The sequence below is a fragment of the Phacochoerus africanus genome, chromosome 4, assembly GCF_016906955.1.
Source record: "Phacochoerus africanus isolate WHEZ1 chromosome 4, ROS_Pafr_v1, whole genome shotgun sequence".
Classification (NCBI taxonomy): domain Eukaryota; kingdom Metazoa; phylum Chordata; class Mammalia; order Artiodactyla; family Suidae; genus Phacochoerus; species Phacochoerus africanus.
In genome coordinates, this window is record NC_062547.1 from 105,898,602 (window position 1) to 105,915,009 (window position 16,408).

The 16,408-nt window shown below is 34.6% G+C and overlaps 1 long non-coding RNA gene across 1 annotated transcript in view; it reads right to left on the reverse strand.

Moving 5' to 3' along the window:
• Window positions 1–16,408, reverse strand: part of LOC125126201 (uncharacterized) — a 218,877-nt gene that overhangs the window by 45,262 nt on the left and 157,207 nt on the right. The window contains exon 2 of the long non-coding RNA XR_007134555.1: window positions 6,422–6,504. This is a non-coding gene — a long non-coding RNA (uncharacterized LOC125126201). The remainder of the gene's footprint in view (window positions 1–6,421; window positions 6,505–16,408) is intronic.

Below are 16,408 nucleotides of genomic sequence, written 5' to 3' on the forward strand. Positions count from 1 at the left end.
AAGATAATATTGCTTTCCCATAGATAGAGGCACAGCTTCAAAATTTGGAGCATCAGAAAGGGCAGTTGGTAGATAGTATTATTTGTTTTGTGGTTATTTACATTATAGTTTTAAGGGCGTGATGAAAAAACTCACCTATATTCCATAAATCACAATGGGGAAAGCATAAGCATTACAATAAGGCATAAATAAAACTAGAAAAAAAGGCACTATTAAAACAGTTGATGAAAAATCATACTATTGAAAATAGTAATTTTATGATCTTGGCAGAGCTAGAGTCTGGTTAGCAGGTGCCTGTGAATCATAGTTCATAATATGAATGCTTTTCCATGGAGGAGGCAGATTTCAGTTTTAAGAACACAGCCAGGAGTTCCCGTCGTGGCACAGTGGTTAACGAATCTGACTGGGAACCATGAGGTTGCAGGTTCGGTCCCTGCCCTTGCTCAGTGGGTTAAGGATCTGGCGTTGCCTTGAGCTGTGGTATAGGTTGCAGACGTGGCTCGGATCCCGCGTTGCTGTGGCTCTGGCGTAGGCCGATGGCTACAGCTCCGATTCGACCCCTAGCCTGGGAACCTCCATATGTCGCGGGAGCCGCCCAAGAAGTAGCAAAAAAGACAAAAAAAAAAAAAAGGAACACAGCCAATTGGGAAGGTTTCTAATTTGCACTTTGGGAAATAACAAAGCATTTTATGTATTCAACTGGAAAAGTCTGAGTTATTTATTTATTTATTTTTTATTTTTCACCCCCCACCCCAGACAGCCTTAACATTTTCACATAAGATGTCTACCTCAGTATGAAGGGGGGAAATGATATATGTGTGGTGCAAATTTTAATATAGCACATAATTTATTTGAAAATCAGCCTCATTCAAGAGTGTGAAATCAATGGCACTTCTTAGATAGCAGCCTAAAGTGCATTACTTTATATTTTGGAAAATCTTTGTTTCTTGAATTATGTTTTAGTTGTCATGGATATAACTAAAATATTGATACAAGTTGGGAAAATAGAATGTTACTTGAAAATTTGTGGACTGGATTTGGATTTCTTCTTTATAAACTACAGTAATAGGAAATTAGCCCACATTGTGCAAAATGTGTCCCTCATATATTATTATTATTATTATCATTGCTTCAGGAAATAGGCATTTTTGCAAAGTGTTGAAATGTTATCAGCATATAGTATACTTTAGCATAGAGATTTCTGTAATTTTTATAGTTTGGTATGATTAGTATAAAAATGCATCCCCTTTTAAAAATCCCAAAGAAGTTAATAGAGAAATTTTATCAATGTATAGTATATAAATGTAGTAAACTATTATTTAGTTGCTTTAGCCTATGCTTATTTTTTTATCTAATGCCCTTTCTTTGTTCTAGTAGCACATCCAGGATACCACATTATATTTATTTGGCATGTCCCCATAGGCTGCTATTGGCTGTTGACAGTTTCTTAGACTTTTTGTTTGTTTGTTTTTTATGACCTTGACAGTGTTGAGGAGTATTGATCAAATAAATTTTAGAACGCTCTTTTAGTAGAAATGTTCTGATGTATTTTTGTTATTCTTCTTATGATTAGACTATACTTAAGACTTTTGGTTGGAATAGAGAGCCATTCTATTACATTATATCAAGGATACATAATATAAACATGACAGCTCAATATTGACTTTGATCATCTTTTGAGGTGGTGTTTTTCAGGTTTCTCTGTGGCAAAGTTACAGTTTTTCCCCCTCTTCCTAGTGTATACATATGTATAAATATTTCTATATGTTAACATTTGTATCTATATTAAACTATGAGTTTATACCAATGTTTCTAACTATGATACATTATCATGTGAATCATTCTAGCCTCTTCCTCTTATGTACTCAGTCCTTCTTCGACTATGAGGAAACTGATTCCCACCATTCATCACGTATCCGTTTAGTTGTTCAGGTGCAGTATACTTGCACAGTGGTATTAGGATTTTTGCCTATATTATTTTGGGACACTACTTTATCAACCAAAGTACAGTCCTGCTCTGCAGTCCTTTGTGTCTTCAGTCTCACAGACTCCACTCACTTCCACAGAATCTCTTCCCTCAACCCCTTCTTTGAGGTTGTTCTACATATCTCTATTTCAATTCTATTCCTTTGGCATAGTCTGCATTCCTTCCTGAATCTTGAACTGCTTAAATGAGTTTTCTTAACTTTTATACATTAAGGTTTACTCTTTGTGCTATACATTGATCTGGTTTGAAGAATGCCTAAGTCAATATCCAACATTCCAGTATCTTCCAACATAGTTCACTGTCCTAAAAATCCTCTGTGCTTCATTTGTTCAAATATCCCCATTTATCCCCAGCTCCTTGGCTACCACTAAATTTTTTCTTGCCTCTGTATTTTTGCCTTTTCCAGATGTCATTTAATTGGAATTATACAATATGTAGTATATTTTGGATAGCTTCTTTCACTTAGTAACATACATTTCAGGTTTAACTGTGTCTTTTGGTGGTATGATAATTCATTTCTTTTATTTTTTCTGAATATTTCATTGTATGGATGTACCACAAGTACTCACTGGTTGAAGGACATCTTAGTTAATTATTGTTTGGGGAAATTATTAATAAAGCTGCTATAAACACTTCTGTTCTTGTTTTTCTGTGGACAAATCTTTTCAAATCAGCTGAGTAAATACCTAGAAGTGCTAATGCTGGATCCTATGGGGAGTTTGTGTTTAACTCTGTAAGAAATTGCTAAAATTTCTTTCAACGTGGTTGTACCATTTTTCTTTCCAACCAGTAAGAGCTACACAATTGCAGGATTGACTTGAATATCCATAAATGATTTGTGTGGACATATTTAAAATGCAAGAGGTTACCACATAGCCACAAAACAAGACAAACAGCCAGGGTCCAAATCATAAAAGTTCAAGTGTCACATTCAAACTATGGAAGGGTGGGAGTGGTCACCATTGAAAATATTTGATCAATTGAAGGGGTATAGTTATGTTTGTATATTAAAATTACTACTTTTTCAGCAGTATTGGGAATACAAATGTGAAATGGAGGTTGGAATAAGGAAAACCATTACAGTATCAGAAAAAGTCTGAGTCACAGATGATGACAGAAACAGTAAAGCAAGATGGAAGAGAACCAGGAACACACTCTAAATGAAGATGTAATTGATAGTGAATGACTGGACAGAGGACATGAATGAGAAGAATTTGGTTAGGGCTTTCAGGTTTCTCACTTGGGTTAGTGGCACCACTAAGATACTAAACAGAGAAGGAGTAAATTTGGCATAAAAAGACACAAGATCAGCTTGAGATATTGAGTTTGAGCATCCTGTGAGATATTCCACCATAGGTAACATATAAGACTTCTCATATAAAGATTAAGCAATCAGAAGACAAATCTGGATCAGAGAGATTAGAAAAGCATGGTGGTGGTTGGAGCATGGATTATGGATGAAGGATCTCAAAGATGAGGTGGAGAGGAGAGGGCTGTCAGAGTACCTTTAACTAGTATGTAAGAAGTGAGCACATGAATACAGATCCATGTAGATTAAGAATTAGTGACAAAAGCAACTGAAAATGATCATGCCTGAGGAAAAGTACTAGAGAGAACCATAGCAGTTACTTGTTTATTTTTTTTTAAAAAAATCCAGATTATTGGCTCCTACAACAGACTCCCTGAATCAAAAATCTCCAGGGTTTTGGAAAATTGCATTTTAAAAGTTCAGTAAATACAGTTATACTATGAAAACCTATTGAGAGTGGATGCCATCTTGCAATGAATTGAGATTATATAAAAGATAAGAAAATGAAGTCATTGAGTAAATTTCACAAACAGTTTAAAGTTTGACAGAAGAGAAACAGAAAGCATAGGATAAGTAGAGATAAATTAAACAGAGACAGCCTGGAAGATGAATAAAATGGGATTCTAATAGGTAAAATTCAGTATATATATATATGCATGCTTGTGTACACACACACACGGCTAAGAATGTGGGCTAGGGAGTTCTCTTGTTGTGTAATGGGTCAAGGATCTGGCATGGTCACTGCAGCAGCTTGGGTTGCTGCTATGGTGCAGGTTCAATCCCTGGCTGGGGAACATCTCCAGCCCTGGGATGGTGGGAAAAAAATAAAAAAGAAAAAGAAAAGCAAATGTGGGCTAAAGAGACACTTAATCCTGAAAACCATCAACTTTGATATCTTAGACATCTTACTTGTCTGCCTTTGTGTCTTCATTTTTATGAGATAAAAATAACACTTATTTTCTTAATGAGTTTGGGAAAAATAAGGATAATCTGGAAAAGACTTGATGCAATACTCGCTGCATGTATGAGCACTAAATAAATAAGTATTTTGTTAGCAATATATCTTCAGTTTCTACAAGGGCTCTAAGAGAAGGTAAGAATTCCAAAAGTCATTACCCATCCTTGTGTATGTCAAACATTCATTAACTAGAAAGAAAATACACTTACAAATAAGTAAATTTGTTTCTTTATCCCTTTTTCAATGGAAATCCTATTCTTAGTAATACTACAAAGCCCTTGAGAACAATAAATCCAACATTTCTCAGCTAGGCTTCTCAGAAGAAAATCCCTAGCAGCAATACCTGTAACTCTGAAAGCTAGAAGATAAGTTTTTCTTATACTGGGGGAAAAACAGACAAACAAACAAACAAACACCGTTTTCTGTGATCTGCAAGTAAGCCTTGTTGGTAGAAATATCTCACATTTTAGTTGTTAGAGTTTCAGAAAGTGGTTGATTTCAAGAAATGTAAATATTTAAACACCTGGATTTGCATTGTTTTATTTGTTAGTCAAATCTGTAAACAAGCCTCTGAGGAAAAACTCACTGAAAGTTTCTCAATTATAATTAAGACAAAGTGTGTGAAAGTAGTTGCCTGTATGAGCTCGCCTGTGAGATAGACAGATACTTAACTCCTAAGTGAATCACAGGAAATGCTTAGAGATTAGTAAACTGCTTTTAGTAATAAAGTTTCAGAGCTTTTTTCTTTTTCCTCTGCTGTCCTTGGTTAATGCTTTCCTAGCAGGGATATATTTATAAATGCACAGTATGTACATAACACCCAGGAGTAGAAACAAATCTCTAATCTTCACCAACAAGCATTCCAGATAAGCACACACTCTAATTTATACTTGGGTTTGATCTTTAATTAGATGAATAGTCATACTTACTCTCTCATAAATAATATTTAATGACTTCCTATGTAAATAAAATATGTGAGTTCTTGCCAAATGCCTTAGCCACATGGTTTTGGCTTAATAATAAACTCTTGGATGGTTTTAAAATAGTCTTTTACTGTATTTGCATGATTGCATGAATTTTAAACTACAGTATATCAGCTTTGAAATATTGTTACACAATTATAAAACACTTACTTGTGACTTAAATTCAACAACAACAATCAAACCAAAACCTTTTATGTCAGTGAACTATTAGGATTACATAGTGAGCATGTAAATGATTTTAAAATACTTGGTGCTCTGTAGCATTTAGGAAAATAGGCATTTAAAAGATGATAGTGTGTCAATGAACTTTTTAAAATTACATAGTCCCTTTACAATGTAAGCCTAAAATGTAGCCACTTCCCCCTACCCCCAACAAATGTCTATGTGTAACTACAAACAACAGATTGGATTCAATTATGTCTATAGTTTTTGAGTGGATGTTACTTATTTTTCATGTAGCTCAAATGTCTTGTATACATTGGGGTTCCAGACTTGATACTGTAATTTTAAATAATAACCAGGAATTTCATCATTCCTCAGATCCATATATTTGTTGACCCAGAGTTTTAGGAATTTAGAAAATTTTAATACTGTAAGAATGGAGGCAGGGAACTGAGCTAATTTTTTGTTCTTGTTTTGGGGTAGGGTTTTGTTTTTGTTTTTGCTTGTGTGGTAAAATATACCATTTTGACCATTTTTATTTATGCAGTTTAGTGACATTAAGTGAATTTACATTGTTTTGCAAGATTGGGTTTTAAAGCCATATATCAAGTCTTAGAAATGCTGTTGTTCAAAAATTACTTTTTGCTTTCTAGAGCATGACTGCTTTTGAAAGGATGACCTAATTAATTATGTTCTAGAGATAAATATTTTAATGCTTGAAAAAGGATGGAATAGAGATATTGCATGCATTACTTAAAATAGGGTAAAACTAGGGATCCTGGTCCCAATGCCATATATACACATTAGTAGGAATGGTAACATTTTACTTGTCTGCTGTTACTACTTTGTCTTATTTCTAAATTGTTTCTAAACTTGGGAAAAACAGGTGTGGCAGTTTATTACTCCTTCATCTACTTTCAGAATAGTATACCCTTAATAAACCATTGGATATTTAGTTCCAAGTGAATACTAAGAGAAAATTTCTGTATTATCGAATTGAAAGCATGCATGGTAACACTGACCTCCTTCATTGTTTACATGAAAACTTGGTTCTCCATGTTGAACTGCTTCTGGGAAAATTGACAGAGTTCAAATGGGTTCAAACCTAAGGATAAAATGGTGAAGAAAAATCATTAGCTTTTAAATTAGTGAATATTTATACCCAAAGTGTTTAAGAATACATGTTTATTAATTTGTAAATCCTATCTCCATGTCCTGTAAGGATTGATGTAAGATACTATTGCTGATTCTTGAAAAGGTAAACATTTGAGAAAGTGTTATATACTATATGTTTTAGAATATTGTATCTACAATCATCACTTTTCTGAAAAAATAGCTTACACAACAGATATATTTTATAGGTGTAATTCAGTTGTCCTGGAAGAATAGAAATCTCATCCTGAATTTAATTTGTTTTCTCTCTCTTCTGTATTCATAGCAACTCCTGAAATTAATAATTTAAGTTATATTCTTCCAAATGTGTACTCACTATCAAGTAAATCAGGCCAAATAGACAATATATAGAGAGAGTAGCAGGATGGGAATTTGTATTACTATTTAATCCACTGCAAAGTCCTAAAATTTTTTTACAAAACTCTTCTCAGGCTGCAGGCTGAATAAAATGCCCATTTCCTCACTGGTCCCTTTGAGATTTGGGGACATACATTTTTCAGTCTACAAAGGACATTTCTTATATCCCACAGTGTGAGTAATATTTAGTAAGATGACCATATCTTTAGGTAAAACATATTGAAACTGGCAACCATTTTAAACATACTAACTGCAGAATGGATTTCTATTACTGCTGAATACTCCTTCCTGAACACATGTCTCTCCTTGGAGAGATCTTGTTAAAAAACTGTCTGAATCCGATCCATATTTAGGCTGACATTCCTGTTATTCCAGTTAGAGAAGTGTCAGCAATTACAGTTCATTCATTGAATGACAAACACTATTGATATTTATAGGTTTTCCTTCTGAGTGTCTTTCTTGATTCAGCACTTAAAGTTTTTTTGCTGTGTTTTGGTTTTAGACAGGATTTAATGTTAAATCTAAAAAAATTCTATTGTAATCTCTAAGGCCAATAGTAAACAGTGTGGTCTAAAAGGATGGTAAGACCTAAAATAGAGACACCATCACCCTCACCATCATCATCGCCACCACCACCACCACTACTATTGCTACCACCGCCACCAGTTAGTGGATATGGCTCACAGTGAAATTGGCAATAGCTGAAATTTACCTACAGGTCATCTCTTCTCTTTTTTCATCTTTCTGATATGATACTCTCAGTACCTCATTTCCAGAGATGTAGATGCATTCGAATGCAATTACCTTCTACTCTCCCTGATAGAGACATTTTTTATTCACTTGTTTCTCTGTTCCTTAGAAAAAGTATAAGACTTACATTGCACTCTTCCAAATGAACCCATGTGAATTTTTTAATGTGGATATATTAGTTGTAAGCAATACATTTTACCACAGTGTGATAATCCTATCATGCTTTCCCTCTGACAAAGGGGACTTTGATCCTGGCCTCATCAGAGACTGAGTGCTATGCGGTCATCCTGGATATCACATTTCTCCTCCCTTCTGTTGTCAGTGCTGATGCCTTGGTTCACATCTGTAACTCCTGCTTTGACCTAGTAGTCTTGTACTTGTCTTGTTTCTGTTATCTACTTTATTCAGGCTTTCGGTCAGTTCAGGCATATAAATGCTGCCTGAAACTTGCCACCTCATCTTTGCAACATTTGCTGGTGATTTTTAAGGCAATATGCCTGACTACATAGTTAACAACGTTACTTCCCGTATAGCTACTGAAAATGCTCAAGTATTTTTTAAAATCAACTTTATTGAGCACTAACTTACATACCATAAAATGCACTAAATTTAAAGGCATGGTTTGGTGAGTTTTGATATGTATGTATATATATATATATATATATATATATATATATATATATATATATATACACACACACACACACACATTAATTAATGATACGTGTGTGTGTGGTGTATAATTATTCTATAATTAAGAAATAGAACATTTTCATCAAAAACTTTGGCTCCTTATAACCCCTGGTAAATAAAATATTTTAAAAACTTACCTTTAATGCATTATTGAACTGGGTGGGAAATGTGGGACTTTTTCACAGGCAAGTCATAATCAGAAAGTGGGAAATCAAAAGCATAGATAAATGATGGAATTGGTGTTGCCGTGATGTGTGCAAGGACTTTGGTGGTCCACAACCTCAGTTTTACTGGAATATTTGCAAAAATGGAACACATAGTAGGTCACAAAGCAAACTTCAACAAATTCCAAACAATAAACTTCACATAGACCATATCTCTTCTGTACAAAGATAATTAAATTCAAGAGAATTAAAAATATATTTTAAATAACTGCAAAATAAAAAGAAATTATAATAAAATTTTTAAAAATTGGAATTGAATTATTTAGAAAGACATTTAAATAAATGGGGTATAGTTAAATCAGTTTAGGGAGGAAACTTTAGGTTTTCATGCTCATGTGTAAAAGGAAAAATGTCTGAAAATATGATCTGAGTTTCTGAATTAAATTAGACAAGAGATTAATATATTACATTGTGCATAGTCTCCTCCAGGAAAGTGTGTGACCTAGAGCCAATTAAGGCTTTAATTCCTAAAGGGAGACATGGGCAATGCAACAAAGTTTCTACCCCATGAATTTTTCCAAACTCTCTGTAATTTTTTTAGACTGTCATGTATAAACTGGGGAGAATCTTCTCAATAGTTCTTAATTCTGATAGACCAAGGCTTAAAATCAACCAGCTTTAGAGGAGCTGAAATGTAAAGGGCCAGCTGAACTTCCAGAATTTTTATTTGACCTGAATGAGTGGAAGGGAGAGGGTCAGAAAGAAAAGTAGAAACATAAAGGTATGCAGGGAATATAAGATATAGAATGAGCTAAATTCAATATAGGCTCAAGTTTTCCACATTATTTCTTTATCTTAATCAAGGAATCCTGAAGGAAGCAATTTTGGAATCTGAGTTCTTTTTTGCAAACTCTTTCATAACAGTCAAAAATGCAGACCATTGAATATTTAGAAATGTATCCTTTTTATTTTTCTAAGAATATTTTTTATCCCTAAATTTTGATCATGGCTGTGATTGCCATGGCATGGCTTGATATTTCTCCTATCAGGACAGTCCCTAGTAAAATGTGTCTCCTAGCATCCAAGTTGGTTCTATAGCCTACATGGAGGTTTTATAGGAATGTGACACTCCATAAATGCCTTTCTCTTTAAACTGGCTAGAATAGATTCTTATGTGTATAACTAATCTCATATACTAATACAGTATTATTTCAATAATAACTAGAAATGTCAAACTGGCATGCTGTATAAGCTATCTATTTGGTCATATGCCCAGGACCCTGAACCAATATATATTTTTACTAAGGTAAAATCCATATACTATGCACATCATCCATTTAAATTAGTCCTTTATGTATTTATTTATTTATTTACCATTTAGACGATAGTTAAGCTGGAGAGAAGTTCCTCTCAGCAACTCAGATGGCTATTCCCAATTCTCATTTCCATAAGAAGCTTTTTAAATGAATGTTTTTTGTATTGAAAGCTCCCTGAAGTGGTCATTTTATTATAAATTATGCTTTCCTTTATTTTTATATTTAGAAGCACTAGTGCAAAAATTGGTCCTCTAATAAGAGTCACATAAGAGGCAAGAGTTTGAGCCAGAGGAGATGGATACAAAATGATTACAATTTGTATATCAGATTGATACCAATCCACGAAGATATGTCTGATCAAATAAGTTGCTTGAGTACCCTGTATCTCAGGATCCCACCCTAATAGTGGGTTCTTTCCAACTGCAGAAGTAAAAGGTTTTGCAGTCTCTGCTAATATAAGTTACGTTGAACAGATCTTTGCTAGATTTAGACTCCCATGAACAAAACAAGAGTAAGACAGTAGAAACTCAGAAACTCTGTGCACTTTGGGTTAGGCATGTCCAGCAATAAACTCTGCTCTAAGGAATAGTAAAGGATCAGTTATTGTCTTGTTCTCTGCTATGAAATGTTTAAATATGTAGTGCTCTAATTTAGGAAATCAGAAGCCCTGTTGGATTCTATCAGGAGTTCCCATTGAGGTGCAGCAGAAATGAATCCTACTAGTAACCATTAGGCTGTGAGTTTGAGCCCTGGCTTTGTTCAGTGGGTTAAGAATCTGAAGTTGTCGTGAGCTGTGATGTAGCTCGAGTCCTGCATTGCTGCGGCTGTGGCATAGACCGACAGCTACAGCGCCAATTGGACCCCTTGCATGGGAACATCTATATGCCACAGGTTCGGCCTTAAACCCCCCCCCCTCCAAAAAAAGGTTCTACCATAGATCTTTTTCTCCATGCTCAACACCAAGGTACATATTCAATCTCTTTTTTAATTAAAAAATTGTTTAGCTGTATTTGGCCAGGTCCTCTGTGGTGACCGTTTTGCAGAAAGGACAGGAACAGTACACCAGAAAATCATCAGGTAAATATGTTCATCAAGCAAAATTAACTTTATTATACTTAGCACAGCTGGGGGAACATGAACTTGACATAGCTTTATTTGTGCTTGAAGAATGAAGGTTATTTAAGGTATTTTAGGTCCCAAATTTGGTGACTTAAGGTAGATTTTGCATGATCCAACTGTTAGTTGCCATGAAGGCTGATTTGGTTGAGTGACAGACCCTTCTTGCTCCTGCCCTCCATTTAAAGTACATTAATTGACTTCATGTCTCTCAGGGTACAAACTAAACCAAGTGACTGAGCCCACTGATCTGACCCATTTTTGTGTGGTATACCAACCAAGTATTCCCTCAGTTATCCATCTGTGAGAAATTAGTTTAAATTTCTTGTCTGCTGAAACACGGCAAGAATTTCCTTCCCATTTTCCTTGTGCCTTGGGCCTAGCCATCTTTTCAGATTTCTTAATATCATTCTGTTGCTTTTTAATAAGACAAGGAATACACTAAAAATTATAGCTTGACAATCCTTAACCTCATGTTTTAATAATAATGTGTGTATCCCTCTATTTAATCTCATTCATAACTACTTTTTATCTATTACACAGCAATAGTTAGAAAGGATAAATGGTATTGTTGTTTTTGAGAAGTAGGTGAGATGGATGTCTGCAGACTACTCTGGGCAGTCACTTGGTATGATATTTCCAGAAGGATCTTCAGCTGTGTGGATCAAGATACCTGAGGATGTAATGTCTAGAACAGTCTCTTCCAAGGAAATATTTAGATACCTATTTAAAGAACTCTTGGAGTTCCCGTCATGACGCAGTGGCTAATGAATCCGACTAGAAACCATGAGGCTGCGGGTTCGATCCCTGGCCTTGCTCAGTGGGTTAAGGATCCAGCATTGCTGTGAGCTGTGGTTGTAAGTCACAGATGTGGCTTGGACCCCACGTTGCTGTGGCTGTGGCATAGGCCAGCGGCTACAGCTCCAATTAGACCTTTAGCCTGGGAACCTCCATGTGCCATGGGAGCAGCCCTAGAAAAGGCAAAAAGACAAAAAAAAAAAAAGAAAAAGAAAAAGAAAAGAAAGAACTCAAACTGCTATGAACAGCCTTATTGAAACAATAAAACGTTTTCAATAACTAAAATGCTACAAGATAAACAAATTATTAAATAAGTTATAATGTCCTTCATGCAAAGAAAAATCGAGATATGCTTAAATTATGACAATATAATATTAAATAAGAAAGCAAGTTAGAATCCTATGTATTTAATACATAGAGATTTCAATACATCACACAGAATTATCATTTTATCAGTAGAAAGAGTCAAACGTTAACTTTAAATTAAAATGTAGAGATATTGTAAGTAGTTATAATTATGTACATTGCATAATTACCTAAATTAAAATTAATTATATAAAATATAAATACAAATGAATACAGGGAAGGAATACTAATAGAGATTATCTTGATAGGATTACAGTAAATATTTATTTTTCAAATTATTTATATAGAATGTATCATATTGTAATCAAAATAAAAAATATCATTTTATCCATGTTTTGGGGTCACCTTGTGAGCAAATTTTAAATTTCAAAATGTTTTGATGATTAAGTGTTTATTGAAATGAGTGACACAGAAATAGGAAAATATAACATCTTTGCATTATAGTGGTCTTTTAATTTTCATGAACTTCATAATTCAACTTTCAAGATATTTACTATTATGTCAGTGTATCCAGAACAAGTTTACTGCTCTAAGACAGGATTTAATATTTCAGGTTCACAAATAACTGGATCCCTACCCTATTGAGACAATTTGTTTTGACTGTTACTTGGCTGATTTTCTGCTGCTGTAGGCATTTTTCATCATCTGCATAGAAAGCACCTTTTCTCTGTTAAAGTTTAATGCCATTCAAAAAGATAGTGGCTTAGAAGGGAGTTTGGCAAAGCAAGATAAGAACCTTTTAAATTAATGCTTTAACAGACAAGTCTGAACTAAGTCATCTTCTGATATGCTTGCTGAGGAAAAGTTCAATAGACTGAATATTTCTGTTCATTCATTGTATAAGTAGCTACACTCATCTTCTGTGGTCTAAATTTTGATGGTCCTATTTTTTATTCAGTTCGGAAACATATATGAATACATTATATTTTCTTTACTATAGTGTCCCTTTAATGCATATGTTTTAGCATTCTTAGAAAAATTATTTTTGGAATGAGTTTCTATTAACCGCTTAGGCCCCACCAAGTGTTATGGCAGTAGTATGATACCACACTTGTTTGCGGATTGTAAAGCATACTTTTTATCAGTCAGTTGCAGAAAATAAATTTAGACAGTAATAAGATAGACTATGCAGTTCTCTAGAAAATTAATATTTTCTTATTAATCTATTTTTATGAACTTTGAAATGAATTGTTATTCAGGCCATTTGAAGTTTATGCACACGCATGTATCTGTTAATTCTGAATTTCAGTTACATTAGGTGTTTTCCTGTATGCTGAATACTGTGGTAAGTCTTCCAAGTTAGCATCAAGTTTTGCAAAAAGCCCTTTTGAAAAAGTCATACTTCTCTGAGATTCAAGCTGATAGGATGCAGATTAATTATAAAGAGAGGCATCATTATTTGGATAGAATGAAAGGGTTACATCATATGCAATATACATTATCAAAACCAAAAAATTCTTAAGGCCAGTTTTTTTGTTTCATTTTGTTTTGTCTTTTTAGGGCCACACTCAGGGCATATGGAGATTCCCAGGCTAGGAGTCTAATCAGAGCTATGGCTGCCGGCCTACCCCAGAGCTAAAGCAACGCCTGATCTGAGCCGCACCTGCGACCTACACCACAGCTCACGGTAATGCCAGATCCTTAACCCACTGAGTGAGGCCAGTGATTGAACCTGCAACCTCATGGTTCCTAGTCAGGTTCGTTTCTGCTGCACCATGATAGGAACTCTGTTTTTTGTGGGGTTTTTTTTTGTTTTTTAATTGGGCTTATTTTCTTTTCAAAAATCTCAATTTCCAGTCACATATGTTTGAAAACCTAGGACAACAAATGCAGCCATGATGTGAAAAGAGAAAAAGGCCAGGGAGGTTCTTCTATGTCATAGGCAAGTTCACTACCTTCCCTCATTAGCAGCTGTTACCAGATATGCTGGGTAAGACATCATTATTTGTCAGGGCCTCTGGGGGGACCACTTCTTTAGAGAATATGCTTTATTTACACTACTGAATCTCTTCTTAGATAATCCTACCTTATATCTAAGATAGTATGTGACATGATTAGGATGTATGAAAAGGAGAATAAAAAGTTCAAAAAGGAGGAAAAAAGTAGCATCATTATAGTTATCTTTAAATATTTTTATAATTTATAATCTTTTTATAATTTATAATTTAATTTATAATTAAATATTTTTAAGATATGTTCACAATAGGAGTCCCTGCTGTGACATAGCAGAAACGAATCTGACTAGGAACCATGAGGTTGAGGGTTTGATCCCTGGTCTCGCTCAGTGGATTAAGGATCCAGTGTTGCCACGAGCTGTGGTATAGGTCGCAGACGCAGCTTGGATCTGGCATTGCTGTGGCTGTGGGGTAGGCAGGTAGTCGACAGCTCAGATTAGACCCCTAGCCTGGGAACCTCCATGTGCTGCGGGTGCAGCCCTAAAAAAGACAAAAGACAAAAAAAAATTAAAAAGAAAAAAAAAAAAGATATGCTCAAAATAAACAAGTTAGTTGCTAATGTTTGTCAAACACAAACTGACAAAGTTGTTTAAAACAAGGAATTATGGAGGTCCCATTGTGATTCAGTGGGTTAAGAACCCAACATAGTATCCATGATGATGTGGGTTTGATCCCTTGCCTCGCTCAGTGATGTAAGTATCTGGCACTGCCAGGAGCTGCTGCCTGCAGTATAGGTCGTGAATGCGTCTCAGATCTGGCATTGCTGTAACTGGGGCTTAGGCTGGCAGCTGTAGCTCTGATTCAACCCCTAGTCCAGGAGCTTCCATATATCACAGATGTGGTCCCAGAAGGAAAAGAAAAGAAAAAGAATAATTATGAGAATTTCTATCTGGAAAAAAAATATAGTAACCAGATACATTAATTATCTTCACTTTTGGATTCAAATTAAAAATAGTTTTCCCCTGGGGGAAAAATGTGAATGCCTTTGTAACATTACTATATGAATTATCCCTTCTCTGCCAGCTACAGTAAGTGTTTCTTTTTTATTTTTCTATATTTTTAAAAAATTTCTAGTCTAACTCTGTTGACACTTGAAGTTGTTTTTTATTTATTTTACATGTTTTTTTAAATTACTTTAATTGAAATCCATGGGATCAGATAAATTTCAGAATTTCCATTATTTTTACTTTAGAAAGGAATTTGGAACATCTTTTACATATTGCCACTGCCTCATAATCAACCACATTAACATTTCTGCAGCAAAATGTACAAATAATCACACTCAGTGAAATAAAGAACAAGTGAGCTTTACAAGAATCCTAATAAGGTGTTTCAGTCAAATCAATTGTGGACCAAACATTGAATCTTCAAACACTTGGTTTTAGGGTTCTGGAGAGGGATTTTATGCCTGTGGTTGTTTCTCTGAGAAATTTATATTTAAATTGAGTCTCTAAATTAAAACAAACAGTAGTAAATGTGTTAGAAAAAGTAATTTTCCAAGTAATACAATGGTTGATCCCTTTATAAAGACACATCACCAGGTTAAAATACATTTTTTGGTCTAATTTTCCATTGTCATTAGAGTTGTTATTCCCAAGGTATAGTTTGAACCAGGATCCGAAATTCAAACACTTACTTTCTAGGGCTTGTAGGTACCATATATGTGTGAGGTGGTGAGATAATCAGATACAATGCCATACGGTATGGTAGAGAATGTGAACTGAAGATGGGATAGCTGCCCTGTAGGCACCCAGCCATAGTTTGTGCATCTGTCTGTGTCTGTCCATCTCTGTCTCTCTCTCTTTCTCACAGACACACACACAAAGCCAGATTTGATTTTTGAGTGAGAAAAAATATATATATTACAATGGAAGATAGAAAATAATTAATTATAGATGGATTTATGACAACCTAAATAGTCTTTCAAATTTAGCTTGTTTTTTGTTGCCACTATTTTCTACTTCTCTAGAAACAATATCTAGTTTGTTTAATAATTCATTCATTCTATTCAGTCGGTCTTTTGACAAATAAGTATTCAATTTCTACTCTATTAAAAACAAGTGTAGAACTTGGGAGAAATAGAAATGAGTGAGGTAGTCCATGACTTAAAGATGAGCTAAACAGTATGCACGTATCATGCAAAGGTAAGAATGTGGTGCTACAGGATTCCAAAAGATGTGCACCCTTCTTACTCTTTTAGGGAAGCATTCCCAGAAGTGACAAAATTCTGGCTTGAAGGAAAATTAAAAGGTAGTCAAGCAATAAATGGTACAAGGGTTTTGAAGGAGAGGGAAGATGAGTGTCAGGTGTAATTGAGGAAC